At 42.9% G+C, this 14,408-nt stretch overlaps 1 protein-coding gene across 4 annotated transcripts in view; it reads left to right on the forward strand.

Annotated features, from left to right (window-relative positions):
* The first annotated feature begins 1,122 nt into the window (after positions 1–1,122).
* The window catches only part of FUT8 (fucosyltransferase 8), a 94,907-nt gene continuing 81,621 nt past the window's right edge, over positions 1,123–14,408 (forward strand). For all 4 annotated transcript variants that reach the window (XM_053980945.1, XM_053980943.1, XM_053980947.1 and 1 more), the window contains exon 1: positions 1,123–1,192. The gene's annotated coding sequence lies outside the window, so the exon portion shown is untranslated. The remainder of the gene's footprint in view (positions 1,193–14,408) is intronic.

Below are 14,408 nucleotides of genomic sequence, written 5' to 3' on the forward strand. Positions count from 1 at the left end.
TACAATTTCTACTTCACACGTTGCCTTCCCATCTCTGCCATTTCGTCTCCCAAGCACACCAAAACATTATCAGTGCACATTGCAAACTTTTAAAATGTACCTAGGTTCCCCAGATGAATGTTTAGGAAACTATAGCTACGTTAAACGCCTGAAATTCCACATCCATCTGAATTCACCTGTTTACGTGCACTTTTGGGAAGGGTTTTGTTACGCCACAAAGGCAGAACAGGCAAGGGTGCTTGGACGAGAGCGGGCCTCTCCCCAGTCCTGCAGTCACCCAGCAGCCACAGAGCAATCTTTTTCTCTCATAATAGAAAATTTCGTGAGATTTCTGTCTTTTCTAGGGATCTTTGCATTAAAACCACTAAGCCTGTTCCCGGGCAGGATGCGCTGGCGCTGCGGGCGGGACCAGCCTGTTGCGGGCAGCAGCGGTGCCGGGGGCTGCGGGCGGCCCTGCCCGCGGCACGGCATCGCTGCCGGGGACAAAGCCACCCGGGGCAGGGACGCCTTCCCGGAGGGATCAAGCGGCAGTTCAGGGGTGCCCGGCAACGCCGCCCCCGCGCCCCATCTCCGCCGAGCTCCCCCGCTCAGCCGGGCGCTGCTGCTCCGCTCTCACGCCCATCGCCGGGGCAAACGCGGCCGCCGCCGCGCCTCCCGCGGGCTCTCGCCGCCGCCCCGCGGTCCCGCGCCCGGCGGGGACGGCCCCGCGCAGCGATGCGGGGACGCTGCCGAGCCCGTCCCGCCCGTCCCGGCCGCTCCCGGGGCGGCGGCGCGCGGGAGGAGGCGGCGGGGCGGGGGGAGCGGCGGCGCTGGAAGGTCCGGGGCGCGCATGCGCGCTCCGGCGCTCCGTGACGGGGGCGCTCCCGCGGCACCGGGGCCCGGCTCGCGCTCCCATAGGCTGCTTCCCCCGGCAGGCGCGCGCCCGCGGCGCGGCTCTTCCTACCGCGCTCGCGGGGGCGCGCGCTGCCCGGGCCGCGCGCCGCTGTCACAGCTGCCCGCGCGCCGCTCCCCGCCCTCGGCGCGCGCCCTGCCCGCGCCCCGCGCCCCGTCCCCGCCAGCTCCGCTCCGCCGCCGGCGGGTTCCTGCTTCCGTCTCCTCCCGCCGCTCCCCCGCCCGCCAGCCCCGCCGCCTCCCCCCGCCCGGCACCCGTGGCAGCGGCAGCGCGGGCTCCGCCGGCGGCGCCGGCACTCCGGTAAGGGGATGCGGGGGCTCAGCGGCGGCCGCGGCGGCGGGGAAGCGCGTACCGAGGCGAGACCGGGCTGCTCCGGCCAGGGCTCCCCATCCCTCCGCCGGGCCTGGCGCCGCCGCTTTTGCGACTCGGGCGCTGCTCAGCAACCGCTGCCGCCGCCGCCGGGGTGGTGATGGCGGGGAGGGGGCCGGTCCCTGCCGTGTGCCGGGGTCCCCGTGGGCTCCCTCACCTGAGGGTCGCTGGTGGGGCCTGAGGCCGCCGGAGAGCGCGGCGGAGGAAGGGGAGGCCGGGGCTCGGCGAGCGGCCGGGGCATCACCGTGGGCGGCGGGGCCGGGCCGGGCCCGGGAGGGAGATGCGTGCGAGCCCCGGGCGGCGGCGTTGCCCCGGGCGCGGCGCGGGCAGCGGGGCTCCCGCAGCGCGGAGCGCGGCTGTCGCCGTCCCGTGCGCCGCGGCCGCAGGGTGCGGGGGGCGGCCTCCAACTTTCCTTGTCCCGGGAACTGCGGTCGCCCGAGGGGACGCCTGCTTTTGGCAGGGAGGAATACACGGGGAGCGTGGGCTATGAGGACGGACCTCACGTTTTAAGGCCGCCTGGTAGCTTGAGGATGTGCTTACCTGACGCGGGTACGGAGCCATCGGTTGTTGCCTGGGGCTTTTCCCACGGCGACCTTTCCTGTATTTCGGCACAGTTGGCTTTGGTCGTGGATCCTGTTACTGGTAAGGCTCTGGCGGTTTACCCCTGGGCGAGTTAGTGCTTGATGCGTGCTCAGGACTTCCACACGTGCGTGCAAGTAGTGCGCGCACTGTGTTCATGATGCACTGCAAAGACCAGGCTGTGACCCTCTGCTTTCAGAAGCTCCTGGTTGAGGGTACAAGAGGCAGAAACTATAGTGCTGTGGTGCAGATTGTACCAAGGAGCCTAAGGGCAAAGACGTGAGCTATAAAATTGATTGCTGAAAGACTGTAACTTCCTCGGGGCAGTACCCGCTGTCCTTGCGCTCTCAACGCACGCATGGTAGGCTGTGATGCACATGCTGTGTGTACATGGATGTGGCAAAGAGCCCTGTGCTCAGAACATTTGTGTACTTTATCTGCGATCTTATGTTAGGACTTGGCACCTCTTGTTCTCTGTGAGTGTGTGTTTGTATACCAAAACATACACATCAGCTGAAAATTGTATATTTTGGTATATATGTGTACATACTCTTTCTATCCCGAAGTACAGGATCTTAATGTCTAGGCCTGAAAGTTACTGGAGTAAATACTTCAGACAGAGTGAACATGAAAAGGTTTCTTGATTTTATAGTATTAATCTTATTTATTTTTCCAAGTAATTTTCCACTGCAAGTCATCAAAAACTTCAGAAAAGTCTGAACTGCAAAAGCAAACAAGTGGCTAACTTGCCTGTGCTGCTGGTGCTTGGGGTGCTTTTACAGATGACTGTTGCAATTCCTTTCATTATTAAAGAAAACCAGTTATGAGGAGTTGGTTACTCTGCTTTGATGTATTTCCAGTAGCGTCTGTTTCTCTGGTTATTGCAGATATGCTTACTGCCAGATTTTCAGTGATGCTTGTTAGGGTTTTATATGTATATCTACCTTAAGCGGGCACTCTGGCATATTGCAGTTTGCATACTTTCCCAACTACATGTAATAAGACAGTCTTTTTCAAAGTTGGAAGTATAATTAATTACTTATATTTTCTGAGCAAAAAGTTCAAGAATGAGGGAAAAGAAAAAATCAACTTGGACTGTTGATTCAGGCAAATTCACTCTTTCAGTGATGTAGCTGTCAGGATATTTGACAACTGGAAAATACAGAAGGTCAGTTGGAAGTTGTAGCTTTCTTTCCCTTTTAGTCCTTTGCCTTCATTTGTTTAAAATTTTGGCAGTTTCATTAGCTGAATAACTGAAAATATACGAGTTCTAGCTAATACGAGAAAAAACATGTTAGCTATACTTGCTGGAGTAGAAATGGAGCTACTTCACCTTAAGTGAATCAGTAAAGGTTGTACTAAACCACATAGGGGCTTCCCTTGGGTTTGTCATCTGTGGTTTACAATCACTTTATTGGGACTTCAAACAGAGACTTGATTGTATAATTGAATGCTTATGTATTAAAAATATTGCACACCATTCATAGTGTAAAAATTTTATTTTTGGTCCATTTCTGTCTTTATGTGGCTGTATGGAATAGGTGCTTTATCTGTCAGATCTTTTCTAAACCAAATGATTTTCCCAAGCTTGGATGTATGCAGTTAAAAATAATAAATGATAATTTTATTTATAGTTTATCAGATCAGTCTGTTCATTGACATTTCAATGGATAAAGAAGAAGAAGGTTTGGATTTGAGTATTTATATCTTGTTGCAGAGTCAGAATTAAAGCAAAAAGTCATTACTATAATCTTAGACTGGTCTGGAGGGGGAGCTAGTGTCAAAGCAAAAGTGACTTAATTAAAGCTTGTTGTCTGGTCATAGAATATGCTTCTAATACAATAAGGAAAACAAATATAGATGATGCATGCTATGTATGATTGCATTAATATGCATATCTTGTATGATGAAAATAATCTGCAAGTGAAGTGGTGTGTGATTTTTTTGGGGGGAAATAGAGTATGTGTTTTGCTATTGTGCAACAAAAACTGTATCCAAAGAACTTTGAAGTTGCAAGATCAAGCTCTTACACATCGTGAAATGGCAGAATCAGAAATTCTTGTAAGACATGTAATGTGGCCTATAAATGTAGGGTTAAATTTTACATTTTTCCCTACAATGTTACTTTCAGTATATAGCATAGAATGACATAGATGGTGTTCAGTGTGCCGCACTGAATCCTTTTTCTTGGTATCAAATGTGTGGCCTCAATATTTGTTTATGTGCTGTTCATACTGTACTTTCTTAATTTCCTCTTTTGCTGTTTCATTACCTTCAGTCTCTAGTGCCTGCATGTTTCACTAGTAATATTTTCACATAAGTCGCCTGAGATATATTATGTATTCCTTTGTGTTGAATATCCAGTTTAGGACCTTTATGTTATGATTTTTCAAAATAATCTATCAGTGTTTTAATGATTTATGTGTTCTAAGATGTTTTCCCATAAAGGTCTAATTTACTAACGATGATCTGGCTTTTTTTTTTTTTTGTTGTTTTTAATAAACCCCTCAACAGGGATCCATGAATGCATATCTAGAAAAGACCTCATTGCTTGATTTTTAGTATGGTGTGTGTTGATTTAGACTGCAGGTATAAATACTTAGATCTGTTGCAGTGTTAGCCCCAAGGTACTAAATCTATAATTTTGATGAAGAGTGGATTGCTCATTAAAAGTTTGTAGGGGTTTTTAATATCTTTTCTTTTAAAGATGATTTGTCTGCAAGAAAGACAAAGAAAATAAAAATTTCCAGGACAGTATTAATTCCCTCACTTTTCCTACAATACCTTTCTTATTAACAACACACTTGCCAACATTTGCAGTGCATATGGCAAGGTCCTTATGTAATATAATGTTGTTATTGATTTTTTTTTCCTAACATGTTTTTCAGTAACACAGCAAGAGTACCTTGAGCACAAGGGCACAGAGAACAAGATCAAATAACCTTTAATTTTTGTGATGTGACTATATATATTTTTTGAACCAATGGTTAGGTTTTTGATAGCCAACTGTTTAAAACTCCATGAAATTCTTTACACATAACCAAAATGTTCAACATTCTAGATTAAAAAAAAGTCAGCAAACCTGATGGATAGGAGGAAACCCTCTGTCCTGTGGGATTGCACATATGAGTAATACACATATAGCATATAAGTCTTTAAAAATGCTGAAATTTGTCCATTTTGCTATGAGACTTGTGCCACTTGAGCTAGCTGGGAATGTGATACTATTAATTTGTTATTCAACTGTACTCCAAATGATGTTGTCTGTGTATGGTTTTCTGAGATTTTGAAGTGTTTGAAAGTAGAGGTGAAACTCTCAAATCTTGGGCTCTATTCTAGGCTCTGAGAGTTAACATATTCTGTTGGATGCTGATTTTTCTGCTTATTCCTTGTGTGATATCCTTGTCCCAGTCTTCTTTGCCCTATCCTGAAATTTTTATCACAATTCTCTTTTCCCCAAGTAAACAGTTTGTTTCTTGCTAAAGGGTTTCCTATTTGACATCCAGTACTGCTGTGCATAGAAGTTCTAACTAATAAACTGTTTATCCCAGTTTCTTTCACTGTTTAAACCCTTTCACAGTCCTGTCTGCTGATCTCAGGTTCTTGCCCACTACCCTCAGTTTCACATCCAGTTCTCTGTCATAAAAAGGATCTCTCCTCTCTGTGTTGTACATTTCCACTGGCTCCTGTAGTTCTGTCTTGTGTAGTTTTCCCTCTTCAATTTTGTGCTTCATTCTTCCTGGCTTCCCTCATTTGAATTTGTTTTTTCCTTTCCTGTCTATTTTCCTAGCTGTCTCAGACTTGGTCTGTATACCAAACTCAAGATAGTGCTAATTGTGTCAACTGTATCAGCTTTTTCCCATGTTGCAGTTCTTTCTTTTAGTCAAATTTTATTGGTTCCTTTCTTTTCCACCCTTTTGTTTACATGGATAGCTTATGTTTTCATACTTGTTGGATACAGCAGTGGTATCTCTGAGAATAAATTTAGATGCCAGTGATCCATCCTGATAGTCAGGAAAGCAAGCAGGCCTGTCAAGAGATGAGCTTGACTTTGTGGGGAACTCATGTCTGAGCTGCAGTGCAAAAATGGAATATACAAACAGGGGCAGCTGGGACAGGCTACAAAGGAGAAATTTAGAAAAATTGTCCTGGTATGTAGGGATGGCATCAAGAGAGCCAATGATTACCTAGAGATGATGCTTAGGAGGGAGATCAAGGCCAGCAAGAAGAGTTTCTTCTAGAACGTGAATAGTGAAAAGCAGGACAAGCAAAATACGAGCTTCATTTGGAATATGATGTGTCATAATGACAGTGGATGCAGATAAGGCTGGGGTACCCTGATCCTTCTGTTCCTTAGTGAGTTATCACCAGCAAGGTCTCCCAGGCCTCTGTGCTTAGCAACAAGGGTTTGAGGAGAGCAGCTGCCAGCAGTGGCTGAGGATTCAGTTGAGGATTATTGAGACACTCAAATCCTACCAGTGCATGGGGCCAAAAGGACTGTGCCTGTGAATGTTGATAGAACTGGCCAGTGTCACAGTGAGGTCCTTCCCTAGCATCTTTGAAGCATGTTGGATACCAGAAGAGCCTCCCAATGGCTGAACAAATGCATATGTTGCACCCTCCAAAAAAGGCAAAAATACAGCCCAAAGAGCTACAAACTGGGTAGTTTCCTTTTTGTCCCTGGGAAAACAGGGGCATGAGTTTTCTTGGAACACATTTCTGGTCACAAGAAGGAAGTGAATGGGAGCAATCAGCATGGATTTATCAAAGGTAAATCATGCATGATGAGGCAGATTACTTTCTATGGTAAGCTGACTGAATGTTTGAATGAGGTAAGAACAGTGGATTTAATTTTCCTGGACTTTAGCAAGATTTTCAACTCAATCTCCAATGATATTCTTGTATCCAGATTTGGACATTACAGATTGCTGGAGAACTAGAAGGTATAAAAAAGACTGTTTGGATGGGTGGATGGATGGATGGATTCAGAAAGAAGTGGTTAATGTGTCATATAGGGAGGTTGGTAACAGGAGGGGTATTGCAGGGATTTATCCTGAATAGTGACAAAGTATGCTCTTGTGCTTGAAGATGACACCAAATTTGGGGAAATATTTGCTATGCTTGATGATGGTGCTGCCATTCAGGGGGACTTTGTCACTGTGAACACAAGGCCCATTTGGAGCTTTATTCAAGAACAGCTGCAAAGTCCTACACCAGTGAAAGAGGAGCACCTTGCAATGATACAGCTGGGGACTGACAGGCTTTTGGAAAGCAGCTCTGCTGGAGAAGCCTGGGGTCTTGGCAGACAGCACTCTGACCATGGATCAGCAGCAGCGTGCCCCTGCAGAATCATAGAATGGTTCCCAGCTACCAATATCAAGCACAGCACTGAGGGCTGCTATGGAAAAGGAAAAAAAATGAACTCTATCTCAGTCACGCCCTATACAAAGGGACATAAAAGATTGTCCAATTCTAACCCCCCTGCCATGGGCAGGGACACCTTCCACTAGACCAGATTGCTCAGAGCCCCATCCAGCCTGGCCTTGTACACTTCCAGGGATGAGGCATCCACAACCTAGCTGGGCAGCCTGGTCCGGAGTTCCACCACTTTGACAGTAAAAAATTTCTTCCTAGTATCTTATCTAAACTTTTCCTCTTTCAGCTGAAGGCCATTCCACCTTATCACTACATGCCCTTGTCAGAGGTCCCTCTCCAGCTGTCAGGTAGAATCCCTTTAGGTACTGGACAGTGCTTTAAGATTTCACAGGAGCCTTCTCTACTTTTCCTCTCCCTTTTCCTCTTGCTCTCCACAACCCTGACTCTCTCAGCCTAAAGAAAGCATGGGCAGCAACATCCTGGACTCTGTGAGAAGGAACATAGCCAGCAGATGGAGGGAAATGGTTGTCTCTCTCTACTTGGTACTCATTAGACTGCATCTAGAGTGCTATGCCAGTTTTGGGACTCTCAGTACAGGAAAGACACTGATAAATAGAAGTGAAGGTGGTGGAGGACTACCAAGATGATTAGGGAGCTGGAACACTCGTCCTGTGAGGAGAGGCTGAGACAGATTTGTTCAGCTGGAGAAACAGGTGATCTCAGTGGGATCAAACAACAACATTGTTTTTTTGAGGACATCACTGAGAAGATGGAGTCAGGCTCTTTTACTGAGATGTGTGGGGAGAGGACATGAGGCTGTGTTTATAAATTGTACAGAAGGTTCAGGCTGGATGTAAGGAAAAATTCTTTCCATGGGGGTATTGAAACTTGTAAGAGGTTGCCCTGAGAAGCTGTGTAGCTTTTGTCTTAGAGGTTTTCAGGACCCAAATAGGAAAGCTGAGTAACCCATTTTTACCTCATGTCTGACTTGGAGTGGGAGATTGGAGCAAGAGAGGGACGTGTGGAAGTCCCTTCTAAGCTCTGCTCTTTAGTTCCCAGAAGCCTTACAGGAGTGAAATAAGTACAGACAGAATATGTAGGTGGCTCAGCTGCAACATATCAAAACACAATCAGTAACAGTAACATTACAGTGAGCTTGACAAAAGCATCACCTGTATGTCAGGCTAAACATTTTGCTCTGTCTTAGAAAGATGCATGTAGAGCATAAAGCATATGAGCGATTAAACTATTTGAAGAAAAATAACTTTTGTAATGAGGCAATAGTGTATTTTTATGTAGCTTTCCTTGGAAGGAGGAAAAATAAGTTTTGCATACCATGTAAACATTGAAGCAGTTTTGACATGGACACCTGGCACAGAATGGGTCATCTTGAAAAGCCTTTGGCAACTTAAACTAAAAAATGATTCTTCTACAAGGAAGTATCTGTCAGCCTTAAAAATTGGTGATCTCTCTTGGTCGTTTGTCATGATACGTATGTAAATTCATATTATGTAGCTCATAATGCATCATTTCAAGGTGATGATTTTCTGACAACCTGTTAAATCAGTTGCAATTAATCCTGATTTTCCCCCCAAATATTATATACTAAATCCCTCACATGATTATTGTTTCGTCCTGCTCTTTTCTCCCTCCCCTGCCGCATTTTCAGGGTGGGGAATAAACAAAGGAAGAGATGTAGTCCTAAGATGCAAGGAACCCAGTAACTGTTTTGGAAGATTTTTGGCTAAAAATCTTCAAATCAGAAGACTTGCCTGTTGCAGAGAACTACTGTGAAATAACAGGCTGGGTGTATATGTATAGTTAAATTTTATTTTTCATTTTTGTTATTTAAGTATGAGATGTTATATGAGGAATGATCTTTTTCTGAGGTTTTTGCCTCTTCATTTGCTAACCTCCTCTTTAGATTCCCTCCCTAAAACAAATGGTGATTTCTGTAGCAAAGCATGAATTAATGATTGTATTTAGTTCCTTCAAATATTAGATATTTATAAGCATAATGTGCATAATTTATTTTCAGAATATATAACATGGTAAAAATAAATACTTCAAATGTTGGTCATTCTAGAGCTTGATGAAGTTTGTGCTGCTACAATTTCTTTGTGGTAGCAATCTTCTGAATGTAAATGCTTTTTAGGAGTGTGCTTTCATTATATGTTTGCTTCTTAATCTTATAGTATGATGAATAAGTTTCTGTAATGTTAGAGAATTTTTTTTGTGAGGCAGTTAATAGCAATAAATATCACCATGATATTATTAATTCTGCATGCTACAGACTCTTTAGAAGCTTGTGGAACATTGCTGTGAATATCTTCTGGACATCAATTTTGACTTGCTGTGAATTAAACTCTTTCTTCAAAGCATTGCTCTTACAAAAGGTTTTGTAAAAGAGCAGTAGGAATTCTCTTCCAATAATCTACCAATGTTCATCTTTAGTTTATTACATTACTTACATTGTACTTCACCATAATTTGTTTGCACAGTGACAAAGTAACTTTTCAAGGTAAATTTGATTTGTATGGGTACCGATATATTTGTTAAGCTTTTTGGAATTTATTTTTGAAGGTGTTTTTTAAATGTATGTGATAAATATTAAAGTAAGTATTTATCCAATATGTTGTTTATTGAAGAGTTCATAAAACATATTGTAAAAATATTTGTTTAAATTATTAATGTGTTCAATTACAAAAATTTCTTCTTAAAACCCTTTGCCTCTAAGGAAAAATCCTGTTGACCAAGTTCAGAATATGAGCTTTTAGATTGCCTGGAACGTTTGTCTTCAGCTCTATGCCTCTGTTTATGATGAAAAAATATGTAGTATACCTGATAGGCTATACTTAGCTGATATTTTTTCTCCTTTTTGTGTTTGCTAAACAACTTCCTTTGTTTGACAATCAGTGCTCACACAGCAACAGCAAAAACTGTTTTCTCTCAAGGATACAGTAATCTAATGTGGCTGTAATGTGTTGATGGATACTCTGTCCCCCTACCCCCTTTTTGATTTTCTCCCACCCCTAGTTGTATAAAAGCATTCGTGGCAGGGCACCTATGTCTTTAGTTTCTTTCAGCTGCCTAGGCAAGCATTTGTTTCTTATTTAGGGCAAGATTTGAATATACAGGAGAAAAACTTTAAACATAAATGTTTTCCTTACTTTTGCGGGTTTCACTGAGACACCTTTGTGGTACTGTGCCATGTCTCAGTATGCTTAGATAGTCTCTGCCCTTCCCTTTTCTCTAGTCTGGGGTTTAGAATGACTTGTTCACAGTTTACAGTCTTCTCAATGCATGTCTTCACATTTCTGTTCAATATCTAAATCTGTTTCACAGTTATCTTGGGATTTGTTTTTTAACAGTACAGCATCTGACTTTTTGATCTATCTATTGCTTGGGGTGTTTTTAAGTTATAGCAGCTAGGATAGCATGAATTACACCTTTTTCCTCACGTGGCCCACTGGAGGCATTCAGTGGCATTGAAGGATATTCTCCTTGAGTTATTCTTCATTGCAGATGCCTACTCAGCAGTCTGGATTTTGGATTGAACTGCTAGACATTCTCTTTGCAATGGTGTTTTGTCTTTTAACGTCAATGAGGTGCTGCTGGACTAGGTATCAATACTCTGAAGTTTGTTCTGCCAGGCTGTAAAGATGGATGGCAATTTTGGTAATATGGCAGCTTACATTACACCCTATGACAATATTTTCAAATTCTGCAGATACATGCTTTGTGTACTTCCTAGGGAGTGGGGGATGCCCCCTAGCAGGTTGTCTATGTTTTTTTCTGATGTAACTTTTTTTCAGTGGCAACAGGATCCTTGTAATACATGTGAGAAAACCCTTTTATCCATTTTCATTTAATTACAACAGATAGTGCTCTTACAGATGAGGAATTCAATATAAGTAGAGCAAAGAAATGTTTGTCTCTCAAGGAGCCAGGCATACATATGAGATGCAGAGAGATCAGCATAATTTAAAATGCTTGTTTGATTTTCCGGTACAACGTACTGCTGCATCGTGCATAGGTGATGTTAATAATTCTGCAGATTCTGTGTCTACAGAAGAGCTGAGAGAACATGGTCGGTACTCAGTTGCTTGCTCTTAAGACCCTTCTGTATGCATGCACAAAATCACTCGCAGTTTATCCTTAGGCGCGCTGAACACGTCTAGTTGCTTCAAGCTGTTGGAGCAAGAATAGGAAATATCCCAAGGACTGAAATCTGACATAGGGTCATAAAACCGTGTGTTGAGATGTAACAGGATATGCTGGCATCTCTTCACTAGAGATGTTTTGTTGCTAGACTTTCTGAAGAATGAGTTTGAAATACTGTTTTACAGAGCATTGATTTTTTTGGTTACTTCCAAATCCACTGTGTCCTGAAGTCCTGCAGCAGATAAGATCCCACTGTCCTGGCTTTGAAGAGACAGTCACGGTTTTGTGACCAACTGTATTTTCGGTTAAGACTTCCAAGAATTTGCCTTTTGTGGCACATGTTCATATGTAGATTGTGAGTACATTTACTATTCCAATTGTATCAGTCTCAGGTTTGCTGTTTGGGTGCTGTGGCTATTTGCAGTGGGCTTGCTCATTCTTCACAAGAATGGAAGGGGAACTGACACATTTCTATGCCTGCTGAGTGGATTGGTTAACTGCATGCATGCATGTCTCCAGTGTTGGTTTGTTCACAGTTACAGGTTTCACCTGTGGTTAAAATACCCTTTTATCCAAATTTTTATGCCAAGTGGACATCAGTTGTCATTAGGAAAAGATTAAATAGATCCTTTTTAGCTGCGGTTTTTGTTGATGTGACATGTATTTCCCCCTCACCCTATCTGATCTTTGTTTGGTGGGGGTGCCTTTTGTAGTACTTTGGCCTGTCTGATTCCAGGTTTTCTCCTGCTTACCTAATATCCTGCTTTCTCCAATGGACAGCCCTTTTCTTAAAGGAGAGATTTGGAAGACAAGCATAAACTTGACTGTGGTGCAATACAGTACAGATTTTCAGGTTTTTTCAAGTCATGCCATGCTGATTAGGGCATTGGGATGATATCCTGAATGTTATGGAGTCACAGAATGGTTTTTGTAGGAACAGACCTTAAAGATCATTCTGTTCCAACCCCCTTGTCATGGGCAGGGATACCTTTCACTGGACCAGGTTTCTCAGAGCTCCAGCCTGGCCTTGAATGCTTCGAGGGATGGGGCATCTGCAGCTTCTTCAGGCAACCTGTTTCAGAGCTTCACATCCTCACAGGAAACAGTTTTTTCCTATTATCTGATTCCTAGGCCTACTCTCAGTTTGAAGCCATCCCCCCCTTGTCCTGCCACTACATGCTCATGTCAGAAGTCCCTCTCTGTCTTTTTTGCAGACTCCCTTCAGGTACTGGAAGGCAGCAATTAGGTTACCCTGAAGCTTTCTCTTTTCAGGCTGAACAAACCCAATTCTGTCACGCTTTCCTCATTGGAGAGGTGTTTTGCCATAGATTGTTTAGAAAATGAAATGATTAATCTTGGCCTTTTGATTTTATAGATTTATGTGACTAATTTCTTATGCTTTCAAAAATCTGAGCTAGTCAATGGAGGTTTGGTGTCCCATCAGAAATATTAACCAGGGTATCAATTACATGGTTTTATTTGGAAATAAGTGGGAAAAATAGTAAGCAGAATTGTATCTTATTTATTTCACAGTGCTTTCTTTTAAGGTGCATGCAGATTCTGAACAGCTTTCATGCTGAGTCAAGCCTTTTGGCTTTCTTCATGTTCATATAGCTAGTATAAATACAGAAACACATTTTCACAGTTCCAAAATTTTCATTTAAATATGTTTCCTTGTGACACTGATGTGAAATGCTACAATATGGTCATACTGTGTTAGACAGCAAAGGTGCAGCCTGGGTGTTCCTGAAAATGGTTTCCTTCTGATAAGTTTGTAAATAGTGGGTAAAACTCACTGGCAACTGCAAGTCAAACGTATTTAGCCAGTTTTTTTTTCTTAAAGGGGCTTACTGTGATCTGACTTCTAGGACAGTAAAGATCTGCTTGTGTACCTAATGGTCTCTGTGCCATTCTGTTACACAAGAGCTCCTTGAAGTCAGCAAATAGGGAATCTTTAGATTGCTAACCTTTTGTTAGTGGCTTTTCTCTTGAAATCTTCTACAGTTGTGTAGTATTTAATTTGTTACTGCCCTTGGCAGAAGCAACCACAATGAAATTGATTATTTATCTGGTTTAAGCATATCTTATCAAAAAAGGTTATAGTTGTAAGGGTTCTTTTTGAAATCACTAGTACTGTGAAGTGGAAGCATTTGGAACACTCCTTTGGACAATTCTTTTCTTGGTTTTTGCTTGAAAATATTTTATTAATATGGTGTTTATTAACTGCCATCACCTGGTGTTGAATTGTATCTAGAGCTCAGGGCTCTATTATGGCTTTTTTTTTTTTTATTCTTATGTTAGGTCAAATGTGATTGTAGATAAAGAAATGCTCTGAACTGTGGATTTCCATCTGAGAATTCTTCAGCTGTGTTTGGATATGCTGTGTGAAGACTTACTGTTATTTTGAAGGTAGATAGTCTCAGATATGCAATTAGTATGTGATAACATAAAAAAATACAGTGTGACAGTATTTAAGAATAAACAATGCTAGACCAAAATGGAATATTGTCATTTGAACAGATTTCTAATGACATTTGTACTATTATGGGTGTCTGTCTCCCCTTAATTGCACTAATTACATATGTGTAATTGGTGACAGCATGTATAGTGTGTAGAGAAAAGATATTTGGAAGGCAGACTCATTAGTTTTTGAGGGTGCATTTTGAGCTTCAACAAAACATTTTGTCTCTCATCTGTCTTCTATCTTGCACTTTCTCAGCTTTAGACTTTCTATTTCCTGATGGAAATGTATGAAGTGTAGTGACAAGTTTGTCCTTCCTTATCCAGTAGGCTCTCTAATGAGTTCAGTGATGGACAGCACTAATGTCAGACTGTATCTCTGTAAAACTAACTGTACAGTGAAAGCTGCTACAAATTTTGCTTGTATATCAGGCTTAAGATTACCTATGTTTTTTTAAATGTTGTGTCAATGTCTTTTCTTTCATGTTTCCCAGAGTTCATCCATATACTACCTTTTCTTTTCCTACTGTCCTGTTACTGGAATCAGGATTTAGCAGAAACCCCATTT

This window comes from Vidua macroura, chromosome 6 (assembly GCF_024509145.1).
Source record: "Vidua macroura isolate BioBank_ID:100142 chromosome 6, ASM2450914v1, whole genome shotgun sequence".
NCBI lineage: Eukaryota > Metazoa > Chordata > Aves > Passeriformes > Viduidae > Vidua > Vidua macroura.